Here is a 12,820-nt window from a genome sequence, read left to right as displayed (position 1 = left end):
TAGAAACCTCTACCCCAGCTTAGTAAGAGATGGCCTAAGGGAGATATTCAGCTTTTAACTAGCTATGGGTACGTCGCATAAATAAAAGGACTGACATGCGGTTATCTTGGCTTATATCTGCACTTAACTAGCCAAGTGCAGACTCCACCCCTGGAATGCCTGCAAAATAGCCGGTTTTGAGTTCAGCACTAACTGGATGTTTTCAACAGTTAAGTGCCACTGTAACTGACCAGGTAATTTAACCAGCCAAGAGCCATTTCTGGCCAGTGAAATCACTGTGAATATCAACCTGTATGCTTATAAATGTAGGCCTGCCATTTATTTGTCTAGCTCTGTGAACCTAGTGCTGAAAATCAGTGCTGAGCTCCTAACTTATTTTCTCTGTCCTAAATCTACCCCCATTGCCACCCACTTTTATTGCCCCTAAATTTAGGAGTTTGCTGAAATTTTCTGCTCAATATTCAGCCAAAGGTGGGTCAGCAGTCTTTCAAATGCTGACTGTCACAGGCAGACTTAGGTCAAGTTTAATAAAATTTTTGATTAAAATGCATTATCATAAATTCAATGTGATGTACAAAATTTTAAAAAGGGAGTAACAGGCAGAATATTTTGAGGAATGAAAGACTAACATAGACAGGCGACAACAGGAACAACAGGAAAGAGGGAAGAACTACAATGCATAAAGAAAAGCAAAGGGAATAACAGTATGTTTAAAAACATGTAATTTGATGGTTTCATAGCTTTTAAGGTTCAAATGCATCTTTTAAAGAAAGCATTTAGTTTCTTCTCTCACGTGTACAGGCAGCGAATTCCATATATGGGGAGCTGTCACAGAAAAGATTGCATCCCGTAATTCATAAGGAAGGACCTGAGAGTAAATGTTTATCCTTGGATCTTAATGATCTAGATCACATGTGTCAAACACAAGGCCCGCGGGCCGAATCCGGCCCACCTGGCTGTTTTATGTGGCGCAAGGCAGTGCTCCTGAACTTCCCCTTCTCACAGTCCAGCATGTCTTCCCTCCCGCGCCGGTCCGATGTCACCATCACGCTGAAAAGTCTGCCGGCCTTGGCAGCAATTCAGCAATCTTGTCCGTGGCTCCACCCTTCCTGCTTTCCGTGTGCTGTGGTCCACCTGGGCGGAAACAGGAAGTGGCACATCACTGGAGACGAGCTGCGGACAATGTGACTGAATCACTGCCGAGGCTGGCAGATTTTTCAGCTTGAAGGCAGCAACATGCCGGCATGAGAGAGAACACATGCTAGGCTGTGAAGATAGAGGGATTGGCACAGGAGGGAAGACATGCTGGGCTGTGAAAAGAGAGAGATGGATGGATGAAGGTTGGACCTGGGGTGGTGTGGAGGAAGAGGGAAAGAGATACTTGAAGGGATAACTGTTGGGAAGAGAAAGGGAGAAATGGTGGACCTGAGGGGAGGGAGGGAGGCAGTTGAGAAGAGAAAGAGAGAGAAGTTGGATCTGGGGATGGAAGAGAGGGAAAAATGTTAGGCCTGGGGGTGGAAGGGAAAGAGAGAGATGTAGCATCTTTTTTTTCCCTTCCATCTCATTGTTCAGCATCAAAGGGGAGGGAAGAAGAACAACAGAAAAGAGGGAGCAAACTGTTGGACCAAGGAGAGAGAGGAGGAGAGATGTGGTAATGGGGAGTAGATAGAAGGAAATAGGAGGCTAGGAAAGGAGTGGGATGGGAAATGGAAGAACTAGGGGCTGAGAGGAGATGGAGAATTGAGAGCTAGCTGAAATTTTAAAAAGAAGGGTGAGAAAGAGAGCAAGATTTGAATGGACAGAGGCAAAAAAGAAAAAAAAAGTTAAGAAAGCTGAATGGGAAAAATCAATATGTTGGAGACAGGAATAAGGAGGGAATGGAGCAAGAGAGAAGAAGATAAAAAATGGACAGCAGACACTGGAAAGAGAATTAGTTGAAGATAGACAAAAAGCTGAAAGAGAAACTGGGATCAAGATGATGGAAAAGCAAAATGACCAGACATCAAAAAGGTAGAAAAAATACCGTAATTTTATTTTCTATTTTGTGATTACAATATGTCAGATTTGAAATGTGTATTCTGTCAAAGCTGGTGTTAGACAGCAAGCGTGAACTAGGACCTAAAAGAGAGAGGAAAGGTCTTTTTATTTATTTTGTTTATACCACAGATCCGGCATTGGGGTTGGAGAGGTTGTATCCCTATACTTCTACTAAGACTAACCCCTCTTTTGCTAAGGTGCGCTAATCGAAATAGCACGTGCTAAATGCTAATGTGTCCATAGACTAACATGCATGCGTTAGCGTTTAATGCGCGCTAATCGGTTAGCAAACCTTAGTAAAAGAAGGCCTAAGTATCTTAATAAAAAATTCAGCCCGCGACAGCCTGTGTGGTTAATACCAGTGTTTTTTCACTATTCGTTTCTTGGCTATTTATAGGCTCCCACCTGCCAGTACAGTTTTTAACTTTTGTGAAAGTTTTTACCTGTGATGTCAGGGACGAAGAGTGTGGGCACACCTTTCCGTTGATCTGAGGTTTTTCTTTCGCTTTAGTATCAAACTTGCTGGGGCATAAACGGGGTATTTCTACACTGGAGTGATTTTGTATTTTTTTAGTCCAGTTATCTATACCAGTGATTCCCAACCCTGTCCTGGAGGAACACCAGGCCAATCGGGTTTTCAGGCTAGCCCTAATGAATATGCATGAGAGAGATTTTGCATATGATGGAAGTGATAGGCATGCAAATTTGCTTCATGCATATTCATTAAGGCTAGCCTGAAAACCCAATTGGCCTGGTGTTCCTCCAGGACAGGGTTGGGAACCACTGATCTATACCTATCAAAACTCACTCTGTTAAATAGTCCTTCCTTTCATCTTTGCTACTCCCATTCCTTGTGGTTTTGTAATGAACTAATAACTGTACTATTCATAAATTATTTACCGAAGTAATTCCTATCTAATAGCTTTAGAACTCAGGTTTTTATGATGTTGCCAGATGTGCCATCAAGAAAAATCATCTGGTTAAAAGAAAGGTGTGATAAATCTAGTCTGAAAGAATTCCTTGGAGCAAACACAAATATGCTGATTATAGAGAAAAAAAAAATCATATCTCACGGAAATGATGAATTTGTTTGGCTTGTGTTTAAAATTACAGTGATGCTCCTGACATACTTCTTTTCTCTTCTCTCATAAAATAGTGTACTTGTATGCTGGCTACAAGTTACCTAAATCTACTTTTCAGAAGGAACGATTTTAACCCTCATCGGTGCACATAGTGGAACTTACTAATTCATACACCTGGGGTCCGCTTGGACTCCAAAAGCACTCTATAGCTGCAAGACACTTTTTGTTTTGGATTTTAGCAATGCTGCATTTATATGGATTGCTATCATTATATTTTACAATATTACATTGATAAAATGATACATTTGTGTGTTAATTCAGTATATACTGGAACGTATATAACATGATTTTATTGCAGTATTTCACTTTTTCAGAACTTTTCATTTATTTAGGTCAAATAGTACAACTCAAAGATGAAACTATTAATTAAATTTGTCCAAAATGGATACAAAATATTACATTTTGTAAGGGAGAAAAAGAAGGGTGGGGGAATAGCATTGAGCTATAAGTTTTTTTCCAATATCCCATTAAAATCAGATCATATATCATCTTCCTTAGAGATATTTGTCTGTACTGTATAAGATGACTTATTGGAGGATTCTTTAATGCCCACCAAGGAAATGGAAGTCAGTCTAGGAATATTTTTTGGACTTTATTTTGAATGCTGGTATGGAATATGCAAATATTTTATTATTAGATCTGAATCTATATCTTGAAATTCTTACTGAATCCAGAGTTATGTTGTCTATCTTTCTGAATTCTTTGGGTCACAATTGCTAGATAATTAGTTTATATAAGATAACTCTTGGGAACCAATCATTGGTATAGACTCAATTTTAAAATGTACTGGAAAGAAAGAACAGAAATTGTTCACAGAAATATCATAGATGAATTAGAGCGCCAACCTCCTTTTGACATGACCAGCACTTATTAGATTTATCACCATTAATTTTGGATAACTTATAAGGTGTCCAAATGGCTTTATGAAACGCAAAAAAAATAGATTGTTTAATTGCAGCCGATTTTAGTGATTTGTGAATAAAAGTCCAAATCTGTTCCTAATACTGCTCAGAAACAACCTTCTTGATGTCAAATTGTTATGTATCTTCAGTACCCTTAGGATGTAAAAATGAATTGACCTGTAAAATTTTGAAGCAGCCCCTTTTTTAGATGTTATCACTGACATAAAAGACAATAAACTTGATGTGGAAGAACTGAGAGGTTTTTTTCTTCAGAAAAGCATTAAGGCAGTGTTGAAGTTGTAGCCACTTATGAATTTGGTTAGGAGGCAATATGTATTCATGTTTAATTCTTGAAAGGTTAACCACTTATTGACTTTCCTTATATGATGAATTGATCATATGCCAGCACGTTGCCACAATGGCCACTCCACCATCTTCCCTTGGATTCTAATAAACTTATTATTTCATATAGATACAAATGAAGAGTAGTTTCCAATGGCGTAGTGAGACATTTCTCTATTATCTTCAGAGCTTGCGACAAGCTTTTAATAAGTACATCTTGATAAAAGTGTTGTTATGTGATGAAAACAGGAGAAGATGTAATGGACAGTTCCTTGAAATTGTGAGCTGTACATTCAGCCATTCAGGATAATCTGTAATATTCTCACAAGTACAAAACCAAGCAGTAAATTGGTTCAGTATATGCGCTGTATGGTATTCCAAAAAACTAGGAAAATTTTCAAACCCAGAAACTCTTTGAATTTATTTTTAAAGAACATTTTTAATATCCATTCTTTGTCTGGCAATAATGCCACAGATAATAGAAGAGTTGCTGGATTAGCCAAATCTTTATCAGATACTTCCAACATTGCTGTCAAGTCTAATTGAGGTTCCTGCTCAGCCTGAATCTGATCCTCCACTTGCTGTTCCAATACTCTCCTGGGCAAATAATATACCAGAGAAAGGGAGGTATTGATTCCTCAAGAATATTCAAAATCTCCATGAAGTACCTCTTTATCATTTCCCTTGGACTTATAGAAGGAACTCTTAGAAAATTCAGCAAGCGCAGGTTATTGGCTCGGTAACTATTTTCCATGGTTTCTAATTTCCTTCTAATACCGTATTTTCACTCATATACCGCGCACCCGTGTAAAACGCACACATGGGTATAGCGTGCGGAAAACTGTAATTTATGTACATAAATTTTTATATACCACGCACACCCATATACCGCGCATGCCGCCCCGACTCTCCCGTCGTCCCCCGACTCTCCTCTCCCCCTTGAAGTCCTGTCCCCACCCTGAAAGCCTGATGCCCCCCTGACGTCTGATTCACCCCCCCCACAGGACCACTCGCACCCCCACCCCGAAGGACCGCTCGCATGCACCCGCACCCCCACCCCGAAGGACCGCTCGCACCCCCACAGCCTCCCCCCCCCATCAATGGAGAAGCTCCTACCGTTGTCCTGCTGCTTCCTCTGCCGGCGGTCCCGGCCGTTCTGTGAGCCCTGCGTCTGCGTTGCTTCCTCTTCCGGCGGTCCTCCCCCTTTCTCTGATGTCAGAGAAAGGGCGGGACCGCCGGAAGAGGAAGCAGCGCAGACGCAGGGCTCACAGAAGGGCCGGGACCGCCGGCAGAGGAAGCAGCAGGACGACGGTAGGAGCTTCTCAATGATGGGGGGGGTCGGGAGGCTGTGGGGGGGGGCGGGTGCGAGTGCATGCGAGCGGTCCTTTGGGGTGGGGGTGCGAGCGGTCCTGCGGGGTGAATCGGACGTCGGAGGGGGAACTATGTAAAAAAAAAGTTGTAAAACGCGCTCACGCGTATAACGCGCATGGCTATGCACGGTTTGTAAAATCGTGTATAACGCGCGCGTTATATGCATGAAAATACGGTAATTTGATTATCTTTTAGTATTGTTGATTGAACTTGTTTAATCTTAGTCACTTCTTCTCAATTTCTTCCATTTTTAGTTTATACATTGGAAATTTCTTGTTTGTTTTCTTCTATTACGTGTTTCTGAGTTTTTAAATTTTTTTCACCTTCTATAATCTGTTTAGTCAATGAGTCTCCTAGTTGGAAACCAAGTCCCATATTGAATGAGGATAACTTCAGCCAGCAGACACATTAGCCTTCAGTTTTTTATTCCATAAAAAGGCTGTAAAGATCTTTTCTAACTTACAATAGACTCTGGCATTAAAATAAATAGGCAACATCTGAAGAGTATAATTGATCTTGGGCGTTATCATCACTTTGATGGTAACCAACCTTCCCCACCAAGAAAGTCGCAACGGTGACCATTTTTTGTCAAATCAAGTGTTGATTTAATAAGGGCTTCTTCATTCAATAGCATTGTTTCTTCAGTAGTTGGCCCGAATAACAAGCCAAGGTCTTTTAATTTGGAAGTTGCTTTATTAAACCTATAGCCCAAAATTTCAGTGTTAATTTCTGGACAGTTGAGATGCATGATTTCAGTTTTGGTTCAATTTAATTTATAGCCAGATAATTCAGAGTATCCTTCAGTGTATATGAGGTACAGAGTCCACAGTAGTATACTGTATAGCAGTACGTCATCTGCATAAGCGAATATTTGGCTGTACATTCACCAAAATGAATACCTTTAATGGATTTATGTTGTTGAATAGCTATTAGTAAAGGCTCCAAGGCAATATTAAACAACAATGGCAACAAAGGACAACCTTGCCTTGTGCCTCTAGATGGGTTATAAAGACATCTGACATCTTGCTATTTATATATAACCTAGTGTTATTTATATATAACCTAGTAGATGCCAAATAGGAAAAACCACTCAACTCTAATCAAAGGCCTTTTCTACAATCCAATGAAATGGCCACAAATTGATCACTGGTTTTGGAAATATTTGTGAAACCTCTATAAATAGTCTAGTGTTACACTAGGCATTCGACCGTTCATAAAAACCAATTTGATTTACAGAGCTAATATAAGGCCAAATCTTTTGCATAGATCTTGGCATCAACATTGATCATTGGATAATGGTCGATAGTATTGCACAAGTGTGGGATCTTTATCACCTTTAGGTAAAGCAATTATTGTGGCATCTGCGAAAGTCTCACTACTATTTTGCTCATGTGGCACTTCCAAAACTTGCATTGAGCTTTTTGCCTATTCAACCAGCATTATTTGGCCAAAACAGTGTTATTCCTTTAATATTCATTAGTAACTACCCTCAAAATACAAGTAGATGACTAAGTGGCACCCCAAATCCCATCCCACCCCTTTTAGATGATATTGCCCATATAATGATTTAAATTTCCCCAAACTATCTACTCAGGTGGCATGGATTGTTTATTAAAGACATTTAGGCAGAAGTGCTTCTGAATGATGACCCGCACATGGTAAAAGACCTATGCAGTAGCTGTCACAGATAGCCACACCTCTCCCTGCCCCTGTCATTGCCTTGCCCCTGACCACTTCCTTATTAAGCAGCTAAAGCAAGATTTTTTAACAAAAATGCTCCTGTTTTAAGGCAGTAGCCCAGGCCTATGCTAGTGTGTTACTGTCTAGCACAGTGGTTCCCAACCCTATCCTGGAGGACCACCAGGCCAATCGGGTTTTCAGGCTAGCCCTAATGAATATGTATGAGAGAGATTACATATAATGGATGTGACAGGCATGCAAATCTGCTTCATGCATATTCATTAGGGCTAGCCTGAAAACCCGATTGGCCTGGTGGTCCTCCAGGACAGGGTTGGGAACCACTGGTCTATCACACTGAAGGCTTAACACAGCATTAGATAAAGGGGCCCTTAATTTCTTGCAACTTCCACAAGGGAATAAAAAAAAAAAAAAAACAATAGAAAGGTTGTACAAATATAACCTGCAAATAATGAAACAGAACCTTTGCTATAGGCACTAGTATATGGTGCGGAATGGGGGCGGTGCGGAATGGGGGGCGGTTTGCCCTGGGCGCTGGCACCCGTCCTCCACCCCCTGCTCTTTCCCCACATGCCCCTTCTCCCGTTCCTCTTTAACGATCCTGGCGCAAGCAGCAACCCCAACTTGCTGCTCGTGTCTAATAGCAGGGACATCCAATTGCCGATAATCAAAAACAAACTTTCTGGACGTTCAGCAACACTTCTAAGCTGCTGTGCATCCACAGCTCAAAGGGGCATGTTGGGAGGTGTGTTATGGGCAGGAATTGGGTGGGCCTTCCACTTGGTCATCCTGAAGCAATAATCGAAGCTTTTCCAGGACATCCTAGGCGGAACTTACACGCCGGGACTTAGACCAAAGTAAAACAGGTCTAAGTGTCTCAACGGTGACCAAAGTGGAGTGTTTAAGACATGACCCCCCCCCCCCCTTACTCCCTTCAGGGGTCATTACTTCCCCTCCCATCACCCAGAGATGGGGGAAAAACAGCACATTGAGGGCTTGCCATTAGCTGATCGTGGCAGAGAAATCCCCATCAGCTGAGCTGGTTTTGGGGATTCCTGATGGCTCAGCTGATGGTGATTCCCCTTGGCAGGATCAACTGGAGCCCTATACCCCTTCCCCTGACCCCCCCCAACATCTCCCCCAACATTCCTGGACCCCCCCGCACACATCACCCGACACTCCCCATATCACCTGACATGAGACAACACTGCCCCCCACATCACCCGACACTACCCAACATGAGGCAACACTGCCCCTCACATCACTCGACACCCATTTATTTATTTTTTAAATTTATATACTATTTTATTCCAAAACGGTTTACAAATACTTACATACATAAAATATTATAAAATTCAGAACAAGGTTAGAACAAAACAGATTCAATCCTTACATAAAATCAGTTTCTCAGAGAAATGCATCTACAAATAATTGTGTTTTCAGCATGTTGAGAATGATGGGCCTTACCCTCCCAATGCATCTTGGATGCAGAGGGAGGGACCTAAGGCCTGATGGGCTCAAAATCGCCAGTGGGATTTTCAGTGTGGACAGTCTATTACAATGCTTGTCCCTCTCATATCCAAATGGTCTGGATTTGGATGTTTAGAACTTGGAATATTTTTTATGGTTGAAAATAGCCAGGTGTCCTAAGGTTGGATGTCCTGATGACCAAGACATCTAAATAGGTGATTTTTTGGAAAAAAAAAATTGGATGTCTAGTGGTTTTAAAAATGGACATTTCTCCACCCGGACCTTTGGATGACTTACGGGAAACATACAAAGTCACACTTGAACGTACTATTGAAAATGACCTCCACATTTTTTTGTCCAAATTTTCCTAAGATCTTAAATGAGATGCTTTAACTTATGATAATTTTATTTTTCCTGAAAGAAAGAATAAGTTAGTGTTTCACACATTTTGGCAGAGCTTGGATATATCCTGAGATCTAATGGATGCTGTAAATTTTTCCAAAAATATTGTTTCTTTGATATGATGGACTGCTGGAATCTGACATATTTGACAAAAAAATAAATTGAAGTTTTTTTAACGTGTCCTGAGAGTTAAGTTACCACATATGTTCCTTGCATTAATCTTGTAGAACAATAATGCTGTATAACACAAGGGAGAAATGAAAGCACTTCCCTTATGTCTGTCATCAGGTTTAGTATTTAAAATTGTACAAGGCACCATGGAATTTATGTATACAAGCCTGGAGTGCCTTTCTTTTGTGGGGTGAGAGAATGTTTTGCTGTTACTTAAACTGGGTATATAACTTTTCTGCATACACTATCAGCATTTTTTTTTCATGCTGTTAGACCAGTTACATGTAATATAGGCTAGAGCTTTTGACACTTTTGAAAACAAAGCTGTGGATATGGGTCATCTCACAGAAGCCAAGGCATGGATAAGGTTTCGTTTTTTCCCCCTGATAATGGTATATTGACTTCATTATGACACAAATCCACAGACACGTGCACACTCTCTCTACATACCCACATTGCTAATAACCTATTCATGAACAAACCAGATAAAAGAATCTCGTGAGGCAGCAGCTGCCACTCGTAAATGAAAAGAAAAAGAACAGGGAAAAAAAACCAGGAATAAACCTTGATGAGACAATACAAGGAGAATGATTAGTAACATCAATTTCGTTGGAACAGCTGTTCAGTCAGTGACAGACTTAGCAATTGGGTATGTACAGATGAGAAGAATCAGTGTTTGGCTCTTAATTTTTTATGATTTTGGTTTTGAACACTCAAGGTTAGATATATCATATGGCAGAAGCTCAAAAGTAATAATAGCTCAGATAAAGAATTTCCTGATTAAAAGTTCACATATGGATCTAGCAATAAAGCAGTAAAAAAAGATAAAAAGAGAGTAAGTTAAGGTCCTTCCAATTTAAGTCTACCTCAAAGGTGACTTGTGTGCTGTCTGGACAAGGCTGTACTTTGATGCCAGTAATATTCTGCCTTCCTCACTTCTTAATATGGGCATTGGCTCTGTCGGGGATTTTCATTTTCACCCCACAATGTTAGACTCAAGAAGTCGACTGCCATTTAAATTTTGTAGAAGCCCCTTTCTTTTCTCGCCTCTCCTGCAAATACAGTTGTGGTTCAGGGCCCTCTCTGCTCAGCTGTGGTAGATGGTGGCTGACGTAAGTAGTACAACCCAAACAACAAGCTAATGGCTTCTATACATCATCTGAGAAATTCACTGGGAAAGTAAGCAGGGATGAGCAGAGCCCAAAACTTGCTTCAAAAGTCACACATGGAATGTGATGCAAGATAGGTGCTCTTTTTACAGTTTCAATAAGATCAACGATAATATTAATAGTTAAAAACCATCAATATTTCATTTTATATTCCATGATCAGAATAACTTCCTGTATGGATGGGTGGAGTCAAGAAAACTGCACCTCACGCAATGGGAGAAGTGAGGGGGAGTGGAGTTTACTGTAATTTCAAAAGTGTGAAATTAAAAAGCAAGAGGGTTTGAAGATCTGTTTAAACAACACAGTGAGAGGCTTACAGGGGGAAAAAAATTAACCAGGTTCAGACTGCCAAACCTGAGAAACATTGTAAAATGCATTTTTTTTTTCTGTACCGTTTGAGATAAACATGTCTAATTCGGTAAAGGAGAGAGTGATCATAAGAGTCAGAGGGGATGAATGGACGCGCACAGGAATGAGAAGGTTGGGGGGAATCATCATACCAATGTCTTATTCGCTGTACAAGCACACTTTAGAGGACGGGAAAATCAGGTAGGAGAGGGGGATGTCTGTGTATGGAGGGCTTCGGCATTTGTTAGCACAAACTCTGGGTTAAACACAGACTTTTGCAAACATCTTCTGATAGCACAAATTATTAAAAACAGAAGATGTCTTTAAAAAGGCAGCAAAAGGCTTGCATATCTGGCAGAATCATAAAGCAGCAAGGCCCTGCCCATGACTGAAAGAAACAACAACAACAAATAGATAGTCTGCAGACTGAAATATCTTTTCTTTCTTGAGAGATTACGAGACATGAAGTTTTCATTTACACCACGTAGGTATTTAAATGTCTTTTATCATATCTCTCCCCATCTCCTGCCTTTCCTCCAAAGTATAACAGATTGGAGATCTTTAAGTCTGTCCCATATGCCTTCCTCTGGACCGACTCCATCCTTTTATATATCTTTTGAAGGCGCGGTCTTCAAAACTGTAACACAATATTTCTAAATAAGGTGCTCAAAGAAAGCTGTTCTTCTGTTTGAAGTCTCGAGTCCTGCCTTTAGTGGTTTCTTTCTTTCATAACTTCCCCTGTAAAGTGTTTACGCAGGGGGGGGTTCTAATTTTCTTGTACGCAACTCAAATAGAGAAATTCTTAACTTGAGCATCAGAGTTTAAAAAATGCCATGGTTACAGGTTTGGGGATTCAATGTTTAAATATCACTGCACTTCTTGGAGTGCATGTTTTTTTTTCTTCTCTCTTTTTCCTCTCCCTTCTTGATATAGGCTAGAGCAGTGGTCTCAAACTCGTGGCCCAGGGGCCACATGTGGCCTGCCAGGTCCTATTTTGAGGCCCTCTGTATATTTATGATAATCACAAAAGTTTCTTGATCATATGTCTCTTTAGCTATAAATTACAATATTATTATTAAGACCTAGCCAAAAGGGAAGATTTATAAACTATAACGAGTTTTACCTCATGCAAATAAGACATTAACTATTTTTTTCTGAGGCCCTCCAAGTACCTACAACTCCAAAAGGTGGCCTTGCAAAGGGTTTGAGTTTGAGACCACTGGGCTAGAGTAACTGGGTTCCCCCTCCCCAATTTTTGAGGTCATACTGTTTAATTGTTGCTTGAGATCGTTGTTTTTGTGATCAATATAACAATAAAAATTATTGACCCTTGTAGTTTCTTTTTAGTATGCGGTAGACTGTCATGCTGGTTCTCCAGACTAATATTACTCAGTTTGCAGCCCAGGTGCCCAGCTAGACTCAATAGAAAACCCACTACCATGTTGCCACCAGCTCTGGCATCAACGCAAGAACTTGCCTCTGCCAACAGTCCTTGTTGCCTTGTCTGGCTAGAATCCAGCACAGTAAAGGAGAAGAGCTGCCAAGCTACCCACTACTTTATCCTAGACCCCAGGCAGGCACTTTTGCAATGTGGCTGTAATACTCACTGAAACCAGTGCAGCAGGCGTCACTGTGCATCCAGATAAGATTGACACAAATTCAGAACTGGGTAGCTTTGAAGGAAAAGGATCATCAAACCTGTTTCTGGCCATGGACACCTAAAGTCTTGGAAAACAGCGGTTACCTGCTCTTCTAAAGGTCCAGATCC

At 40.7% G+C, this 12,820-nt stretch overlaps 1 protein-coding gene across 6 annotated transcripts in view; it reads left to right on the top strand.

Moving 5' to 3' along the window:
- RARB (retinoic acid receptor beta) overlaps positions 1-12,820 on the top strand; it is a 751,528-nt gene that overhangs the window by 199,890 nt on the left and 538,818 nt on the right. The window contains exon 4 of one of the 6 annotated variants that reach the window (XR_004538033.1): positions 3,194-4,273. The exons of the other annotated variants lie outside the window; for them this stretch is intronic. The gene's annotated coding sequence lies outside the window, so the exon portion shown is untranslated. Of the gene's footprint in view, positions 1-3,193; positions 4,274-12,820 lie in introns of those variants that run through there. 6 annotated transcript variants of the gene reach the window in all.

The sequence above is a fragment of the Geotrypetes seraphini genome, chromosome 2 (assembly GCF_902459505.1).
Source record: "Geotrypetes seraphini chromosome 2, aGeoSer1.1, whole genome shotgun sequence".
Classification (NCBI taxonomy): domain Eukaryota; kingdom Metazoa; phylum Chordata; class Amphibia; order Gymnophiona; family Dermophiidae; genus Geotrypetes; species Geotrypetes seraphini.
The sequence above is the reverse complement of the archived record's forward strand: the minus strand, read 5'-3'. Positions and strand labels throughout refer to the sequence as shown.